Here is a 9,776-nt window from a genome sequence, read left to right on the forward strand (position 1 = left end):
CAAAGAGTCGGACATGACTGAGCGACTGAACTGATTTCTAAGTATTTTATTCTTTTCATAGCAATGGTGAATGGAATTGTTTCCTTAATTACTCTCTCATTGTTAGTGTATAGAAATGCAAGGGATTTCTGTCTGTTAGTTTTATATCCTGCAAATTTACTATATTCATTGGTTAGTTCTAGTAATTTTCTGGTGATGTCTTTAGGGTTTTCTATGTAGAGGATCATGTCATTTGCAAACAGTGAGAGTTTTACTTCTTTTCCAATCTGGATTCCTTTTCTTTCTTTTTCTTCTCTGATTGCTGTGACTAAACCTTCCAAAACTATGTTGAATAGTAGTGGTGAGAGTGGGCACCCTTGTCTTGTTCCTGACTTTAGGGGAAATGCTTTCAATTTTTCACCATTGAGGATAATGTTTGCTGTGGGTTTATCATATATGGCTTTTATTATGTTGAGGTTTGTTCTATGCCTGCTTTCTGGAGGGTTATCATAAATATGTTGAATTCTGTCAAAGGCTTTCTTTGCATCTATTGAGATAATCATATGGTCTTTATCTTTCAATTTGTTAATGTGGTGTATCACACTGATTTGCAAATACTGAAGAAATCTTGCATCCCTGGGATAAAGCCCATTTGGTCACGAATGTATCACCTTTTTAATATGTTGTTGGATTCTGTTTGCTAAAATTTTGTTGAGGATTTATGCATCTATGTTCATCGGTAATACTGGTCTGTAGTTTTCTTTGTTTGTGGCATCTTTGTCTGGTTTTGGTATTAGGGTGAGGGTGGCGTCATAGAATGAGTTTGGCAGTTTACCTTCCTCTGCAATTTTCTGGAAGAGTTTGAGTAGCATAGATGTTAGCTCTTCTCTAAATTTTTGTAGAATTCACCTGTGAAGCCATCTGGTCCTGGGCTTTTGTTTGTTCAAGATTTTTTATTACAGTTTTGATTTCCATGCTTCTGTTGGGTTTGTTAAGATTTTCTATTTCTTCCTGGTACAGTTTTGGAAGCTTACACTTTTCTAAGAATTCATCCATTTCTTCCAGGTTGTCCATTTTATTGTCATATAGTTGCTGATAGTAGTCTCTTATGATCCTTTGTATTTCTATGTTGTCTGTTGTGATTTCTGCATTTTCATTTCTAATTTTGTTGATTTGATTCTTCTCCTTGGTTAATGGTTTGTCTATTTATCTTCTCAAAGAACCAGCTTTTAGCTTTGTTGACTTTTGCTATAGTCTCATTTATTTTTCATTTATTTCTGCCCTAATTTTAATGATTTCTTTCCTTCTAACAACCCTGGGGTTCTTCATTTCTTTTTCTAGTTGCTTTAGGAATAACGTTAGGTTATTTTTCTCTTGTTTCTTGAGGTAAGCTTGTATTGCTATGAACGTTCCCCTGAGCACTGCTTTTACTGAATCCCATAGGTTTAGATTTGTCTTGTTTTTTTATCCATTCAGCCAGTCTTTGTCTTTTGGTTGGGGCATTCAACCCATTTACATTTAAGGCAATTATTGATAAGTATGATCCTGTTGCCATTTACTTTGTTGTTTTGCATTCAAGTTTATAAACCTGTGTTTCCTGTCTAGAGAAGATCCTTTAACATTTGTTGAAGAGCTGGTTTGGTGGTGCTGAATTCTCTCATCTTTTGCTTGTCTGTAAAGCTTGTCATTTCTCCTCCATATTTGAATGAGATCCTTGATGGGTACAGTAATCTGGGCTGTAGGTTATTTTCTTTCATCACTTTAAGTATGTCCTGCCATTCCCTTCTGGCCTAAAGAGTTTCTATTGAAAGATAAGCTGTAATCCCTACGGGGGATCCCCTTGTGTGTTACTTGTTGCTTTTCCCTTGCTGCTTTTAATATTTGCTCTTTGTGTTTGAACTTTGTTAATTTGATTAATTTGTGTCTTGGGGTGTTTCACCTTGGGTTTATCCTGATTTGGACTCTCTGGGTTTCTTGAACTTGAGTGGCTATTTCCTTCCCCATTTTAGGGAAGTTTTCAATTATTATCTTCTCAAGTATTTTCTCATGCCCTTTCTTTTTGTCTTCTTCTGGGATGCCTATGATTTGAACGTTAGGGTGTTTAACATTGTCCCAAAGGTCTCTGAGGTTGTCCTCTTTTCTTTTTTTTTCCCCTCTCTGCTTCACTTAATTCCACCATTCAATCTTTCACCTCACTTATCCTGTCTTCTGCCTCAGTTATTCTACTGTTGACTCCCTCCAGAGTGCTTTTGATCTCAGTTATTGCATTATTCATAACTGATTGACTTTTTTTTATTTCTTCTAGGTCCTTGTTAAACATTTCTTGCATGTTCTTAATCCTTGTCTCTAGTCTATTTATCTGTAATTTCATTTTGTTTTCAAGATTTAAGATCATCTCTACTATTATTATTCTGAATTCTTTTTCTGGTAGACTCCCTGTCTCTTACTCTTGTATTTGGTTTGGTGGGCATTTATCATGTTCCTTTACCTGCTGAATATTTCTCTGCCTTTATATTTTGTTTAGATTGCTGTATTTGGGTTGGCCTTTCTGTAGGCTGTAAGTTTGTGATTCCTCTGTTTTGTGGAGCTTGCTCCCTGTGGGTGAGGTTGGTCTAGTGGCTTGTCAAGGTTTCCTGACTGTTAGAGGAGCTTGCGTCTGTGTTCTGGTGGGTGAACTGGATCTCTTCTCTCTGGAGTGCAATAGTGTCCAGTAGTAAGTTTTGGGGTGTCTATGGGTTTGGCATGGCTTTGGGCAGCCTGTATTTTAACGCTCAGAGCTGTGTTCTGCATTGCTGGAGAATTAGCATGGTATGTCTTGCTCTGGAACTTGTTGGCTCTTAGGTGGAGCTTAGTTTCAGTGTAGGTATGGAGGCTTTTGGATAAGCTCTTGTCTATTAATGTTCCCTGGAATCAGGAGTTCTCTGGTGTTCTCAAGTTTTGGAGTTAAGCCTCCTGCCTCTGGCTTTCAGTCTTACAGTAGCCTCAAGACTTCTCCATCCATACAGCACAAATGATAAAACATCTAGGTTAATGGTGAAAAGATTCTCCAAAGTGAGCAACACCCAGAGGGGTTCACAAAGTTACATGGAGAAGAGGGAGGAGGGAGATAGAGGTTACCAGGAAAAGAGGGGGAGTCAAAACGGAAGAGAGCAATCTAGCCAGTAATCAATTCCCTATGCATTCTCCACAGTCTGGAACACCCAGAGAGGTTCACGGAGTTGCAAAGAGAAAAGGGAGGAGGGAGATAGAGGTGATCAGGTGGAGAAGAGGGGGGAGTCAAAAGGGGAAAGACCAATCTAGCCAGTAATCAGTTCCCTAAGTGTTCTCCACAGCCCAGAACACCCAGAGAGATTCAGAGTTAAGCAGAGAAGGGAAGGGGGAGGGAGGAGATAGAGGTGACCTGGGGAAAAAAGGGAGAGTCCAAAGGGGAGAGAGCAATCAAACCAGTAATCATACCCCTAAGTGAAAAAAGATACTGAAGATTAGATTCTTAAAGGTACAAAATTGATAACAAATATCAAAAAGCAAAGATTAAAAATCTAGAGTAGAGGTTAGACTCTCAAAAATACAATGTTAAAAATACAAAAACAAAATCAATCACAAAAATGATAAAATATATATATGAAATTTGCTTTAAAATACAGTCTTTTTTTGCAAGGTAATAGTAAGTTATAAAAATGAAAATTAAAGGAGTAATAGAGAATTTAAAACCAAAAAAGTGGTAATAGTAAAAATATATCTAGGAATTTCTCTGGAGCTGTTGTGGGCAGTGTGGGGTCAGTTCAGTTTCAGATAGTGTCTTGTTCCAGCTTGTACTTGTTCTCGAGATCTAATTGGCCCCTTCCAATGCTTAGTCAATGTTAACTAAAGGGTTTTAATCTGTTGCACCTGTCACTTTCAGAATGGTTTCCTTGTTTATTTTGGCTTCCTCTTTTTGCAAGTCTCTTCAGTGTCTAATTTCTGCTCTGACACAAAGGGGCAAAGGTGGTCACTTATTTAGGCTCATTTGTTCAGTTGTATTGTGGGGAGGGAGGAACACTGCAAACAAATATCACTGGCATGTGTGGGGAGTGCTCGCAGTGTATGGACCACACTGGGTTTGCCCCAGCTCACTGCAGCATGTGCTTTCCAGGTCTACACTGCTCAGGCACCAGGTTGCTCTGCAGGGGTACTGTCCAAAGTGGGCCCTGCGTTTCGTACACTTCCCAGGTCTAAGCTGCTCAGGTTCAGGTTCTTGGCTACTGCGCAAGGGCACAGACTCAGTTGGGCGTGCATCTTGTGCCCTTCCCAGGTCGGAGCAGCTCAGGTGACCAGGTGATTGGCGAGCACACTGTCCCAGCTGGGCCATGTGTCTTAATCACCTCCCTAGTCCAGCCGCTCCGTTTCCCAGGTGCATAGCAAGAGCACCGTCTCAGGTGTGCCATGTCTCCTCTGGGGAGATGATCTCAGGCTGCGACCCTCCTGGCAGATGTCAACCATCCAGGATCCCAGGAAGACGTGGTTAGCAACTGGGAGCCTGCTCACAGTTTGGTGGAGGATGCCAGTCTCTGGGGCCAAGATTGCCCCTTGCCTTCTGGCTCTGGCTGTCACACACCTGCCTCTCTGCCTCTGCTGGGGGAAGGAGCCTGTATGCAGCCAGCTAGTTCTCCTTTGGTATTTGCTCAATCCTTTGTTCTATGAGCCGGCCAGGGTGCAGGTTGGGTTAGGTTAGAGCCTTTCACGGTAAAGTTCTTTTTTTTCCCCTCTCTGGCTATCCCTCGGTTTGTGTTGCTATCTCACGATAGCTTCCTCAGATTGCCCTCAGGGCATTCTGGCCCAGTCCTTACCGTAAAGCATGCAGCCCAAGCCTCCCTGTCCAGCCCCCCCGGTGGCTGGTGTCGGATGTGTGCCTACGACTAGGCTACCTCTCCGCTGGGAGTTGCAGTTAGGCGCCTATTCTGTGGTTTGTTTTTTTTTTTTTCCTCCCGGTTATGTCGAGCTCTGAGATTCTAAAACTGCCCACAGACCCGCCAATGAGAGGGTTTCCTGATGTTTGGAAACTTCTCCTCCCTCACGACTCCCTTTCCAGGACAGGTCTCCATCCCTAACTCTTTTGTCTCTCTTTTTGTGTTTTATACTTTGTCCTACCTCCTTTCGAAGAGAATGGGCTGCCTTTCTGGGTGCCTGGTGTCCTCCGCCAGTATTCAGAAGTTGTTTTGTGGAAGTTGCTCAGCATTCAAATGATCTTTCCATGAATTTGTGGGAGAGAAAGTGGTCTCCCTGTCCTATTCCTCCACCATCTTGGGACTGCCCCCAACCTGAAGTTTTTATACACAGAATAACACACTACAGTAATATTTGGAAGCCTAAGAGATATGACACTCTCATCCCTTTTTTTGTAAGGTCAGTTTTAGAAGAGTTCATTTGGAAACTAAGGATCTGGAAATTGATTCTTCTAAAACTGCATGTGGGGCTTCACTTGTTTTCCAGTGCTTAAGACTGAGCTTCCACTGCAACGGGGCTCGAGTTTGATTTCTGGTCAGAAAGATTCCCTGAAGAAATCAATGGCAACCCACTCTGGTATTCTTGCCTGGAAAATCCCACGGACAGAGGAGCCTGGCAGGCTACAGTCCACCGGGCAGCAAAGAGTGGGATAGAATTGAGCAGGAAAGTTCCCTCCAAACCCAGCTCAGGTCTGTCAGACTGTTTGCAGTTCTCTTTTCAGGCCTTGCTGTATCTTTACTAAAGCTACTTTGTATCTGGAAGGTCCTCTCACCTCTTTATTCCCAGAAAACATTTGATGATTTTTCAATGCTTCATTCAGTCCAATCAATAAAGAGCTGGTAACTTTGGGGAACTAAGGGGGGTGGTGGTTTTCATACAAACAGTACCTCAGTATTTATTGCAAATAACTAGAGATAGAACACTTTCCCAAAGGGTTCCCCTGCTACTTGTTGACTGCCTAAATCAACAGGTAATTAAGTTAAGGAAGATGGAATCTGGAGTATCTGAGTAGGTAGGAGTAACTCCCCAAGGAAGGAAGGATTAAAACGTTTCCTAGATGCAGAATGGAAATGTGAAGATAATAAGAGTTTTCCAAATAAATTTGGGTTAAATATTTTTCTAATGTTCCATTAGAACACACCACACAATATGACAAATGCTGTTTACTGCTTAAAATTTCCCCTAAACTCTGTGCAAACACGCCTGCCATGTGCACGCCTGTATCCCCCAGTGCCTTCCATAATGCCCTGGCTCACTAAGTATTTGTCGATGCTTATTAAAAATTGTTGAATGATTAAAGGAAGTAATGGATTGATGAACACATGAAGAGTTAAATTCTCTACAGTTAAGGAAAGTATTTCTCTACAGACAGTGAAGATGGGGAAGTTAAAAGCGGGGTGTTCATGTTAAATTCAGCCGTGAGGCCTGAGAGGAGCTTGGGCTCACACTAAAGCGAGGGGAATTTAAACTACAGCGGGGCGGGAAAGGAAGCTCGGAGGCCTAGGGTGAAAATATGCTGCAGGATTCGGGGAACCAGAGGAGCGGCGACTAAGTTCACTGGGCGCGGCGGGAAAGGGGGCAAGAAAGGGTGCAGAGGGGTTCCGAGGAGGCGCGAAGGCCTGGCAGGGTAGGAGGCCGCGGATCCCTCTCTTCCCAGGTGATGGAGAGGTGGCCGGCAGGAAGTAGGGCTGGACCGGAGCGGCCAGAGGGCTGGAGGCCGCGTCAAAAGGCCCAGGGCAGAAGGGGCGGGAGATTCGAGCCGGCAGAGGGTCGTTGCCCCGGCTCCGCGGCCACACTCACCCAGCGGACTCAGCTTCGCCGCGGCTGGGCGCCGGCTCCGCGCTGCTTCCTCCCTCGGCCTGCGGGCTAGCTGGCGGCCTCAGGCGCCCCTAGCAACCACGCACGGCCACGCTGCCACCAGACACGCACTGCGCGCGCCCCCAGCGGACGCACCGAGGGCCTGAAGGGGCGATCCCAGCGGGAGGGAAGCAGGCGCGCGGAATCTCGGGGCTTATGGAGCTTGGAAAGGCGGTGGTCACAGGGCTCGCGCAAGCGCACCCGCTTCAACGCGGGTGGGACTCGCAGAGCGGCATTCTGGGAGATGTAGTCTCGAGGTTAAAACCCTGAAAGGCTACGTTCCGGCACTCCAGGACCCTCTCTACTTTGATTCTACCTAACCCCTATGGACTGTTTCTTTGGCCGTGCCAAGAACTCAGACTTCATTAAATAATTTCCTTGTAGTACTTTCCAATTAAAAGCCTTTGAGTTTGACCCCAGGAAAGAAGAGATCGCCAGATTCGCTATGCTTCGCTCTACCTACCTTCCCCTAACCCCAACCCAAGCAGTAGGCTCCAATTAAAATCACCTGCTTTCTGAGCTTCAAGTGTGAACATTAGCAAACACTGACTCTATTAATTATCTCCCCAGGCAAGATAGATAGTGCCCTCCTCAGACTCAGATATCCCTGGTTCTAACGAATTCAGAGATCTCAAAAGAACTGGAGGGCGAAAAGAGCTTTTCTAAATAGTCTGCTACAGAAATAATAGGAACAATAAGAGATGAAACTAATTTAAGGAAAGCAATCTGAGCCACAGCAAAGATGCTTAATAAATAATTGATTCAGGCAACAGGCATTGATCAGCTATAAATTATATCTCATGATGTGATGCAATTTGAACTACACAGTAACACTAGGAAGTAGTATATTTTTGTCTAAAAATCAGTTGAATCTGAATCTAATCAAGCTTTTAGCTCCAACTTCCAGTTTATAGGAAATAAAGAGAAACATTGTCACAAGAAGTCTGACAAATCCAGAATGTAGGCCAATGTATAGAGGAATGACCTCATTTCTTCAACAAATTCAGAGTATACAAAATGAGTGAGGTTTCCTATGTTGTAAGATACTTAAGAGACATAATCACATCAATGAGTGGACCTTGTTTAGATACTGATTCAAATAAGCCAACTGCAATTGTCTGAGACAATAGAGAAATCTGAATATAGACAGGGGGCATTAAGAACATAGATAACGTTAAGAAATCATTATTAAGTTTTTTTAGTTTACTGAATGGTGACAACCTCCCCCCAATATATCCTTAATTCCAGGAACCTGTAAATATTACCTTATTTGGCAAAATATGTGATTGATTTTGAGATGATCTTGAAAGGATTAAGGAATTTTCCTGGATTATCTGAATGGGCTCTAAATCCAATAAGAAGAATCCCTAGTGAGGCAGAAAGAGATGGGAGAGACACAGAGAAGACACAGAAAAAAGGAAGAGGCAACTTGTGACCAAGAAGGTAGCAATCAGAGCAAAGTAGAATGCCTGGGGGCACCAGAAGGTGGAAGAGACAAGAACGGATTCTTCCTTAGAATCTTCTGAGGAAATGGGGTTCTTCAGACAGGCTGATTTCAGAATTCCGGCTTCTAGAACCATCAGAGAATTTGTTGTTTTAAGTCACCAAATTTGTGATATGTGTTGGCAGCCACAGGATGGATATTGTGACATTATTTAAGAAGATATCCTTATTTTTTACCAGATACTTTAAGGTATTAAACGTCATGATGCCAAGGAGTTGCGTGTGTGTGTGTGTGTGTGTGTGTGTGCTTTAAAATACTACAGCACACACTGGAGTAGAAATGAGCACACCTAACACCCAGGTCTTAGTTTCTAATATCACTTCATTACCAGGAACCACCAGGGCTTCCCTAGTGGTAAAGAATCCACCTGCAATATGGGAGACCTGGGTTCAATCCCTGGGTTGGGAAGAGTCCCTGGAGAAGATAATGGCAAGCTACTCCAGTATTATGGCCTGGAAAATCCCATTGACAGAGGAGCCTGGCGGGCTACAGTCCATAAGGTCTCAATGAGTTGGACATGACTGAGCGATTAAGCACACCAGGAACCAGGGCTCCTCCAAGAAATGGCTGATTCTAGGACGAGGGCAGGAAATACACAAAATGAGCTGGAAGCACCTGGTAGTGCCAGAGAGTTACCAAAACAACAGACTGGTGGGAAGATGTAACAGGAGCTAACTGAAAGAACTCCCAATGACCCAAGTTGGAACAATTTGAGCAATAAAATTAAAGGAACAGTGCTTTTATAACCCAAAGCATGAAACAAATATCCATGAGTCACTGGTATAAATAAATGGTTGAGGACTCCCCTGGTGGCTCAGTGGTAAAGAATCTGCCTACCAATGCAGGAGACATGGGTTTCATCCTTGGTCCAGGAAGATCCCACATGCCACGGAGCAACCAAGGCCTTGTGCCACAACTGCTGAGCCCATGTGCTCTAGAGCCCATGCCCTGCAACAAGAGAAGCCACTGCAATGAGAAACTCACTCACTGCAACTAGAGAAAGTTTGCATGCAGCAATGAAGAACCAATGAAGCCAAAAATAAATAAAATTTAAAAATAACTAAATGATTGAATGTGTTCACAAATGTGATAAAGAGCCAAATCTCCTATGCAGAAAACTTAAAAGAAAAAAATGTAGATATTTAGCCCTAAAAGTGGGGAAGCATAACCCACCTTCCTTAAGTTTGGGCTGTGCAGAGTGACTTCTTTCCAAAGAGTACAGTATGGATAGGGGGTAGCGTAAGGCAAAGGTAGTAACAGTAGAAAAATCTGACAAACATCACTTCAGCCAGGTGATCAAGGTCAACAGCATGTAGATAGTATATGCCCTTGATAGATGATGAAAATGGCATTTTGCTTTTGTGATTTTCCTCCCCAAAACTCGTAACTCCAGTCCAGTTGTGAGAAACATCAGGCAAATTCCAATAGAGGAGCATCCTGCAAAATGCATGAC

General features: G+C 43.2%; 1 protein-coding gene across 1 annotated transcript in view; it reads right to left on the minus strand.

Moving 5' to 3' along the window:
• The window catches only part of TTLL4 (tubulin tyrosine ligase like 4), a 32,628-nt gene extending 25,636 nt beyond the window's left edge, over positions 1–6,992 (minus strand). The window contains exon 1 of the mRNA XM_040228337.1: positions 6,763–6,992. The gene's annotated coding sequence lies outside the window, so the exon portion shown is untranslated. The remainder of the gene's footprint in view (positions 1–6,762) is intronic.
• Positions 6,993–9,776: the final 2,784 nt, after the last annotated feature.

Source organism: Oryx dammah, unplaced genomic scaffold (assembly GCF_014754425.2).
Source record: "Oryx dammah isolate SB20612 unplaced genomic scaffold, SCBI_Odam_1.1 HiC_scaffold_27, whole genome shotgun sequence".
Lineage (NCBI taxonomy): Eukaryota > Metazoa > Chordata > Mammalia > Artiodactyla > Bovidae > Oryx > Oryx dammah.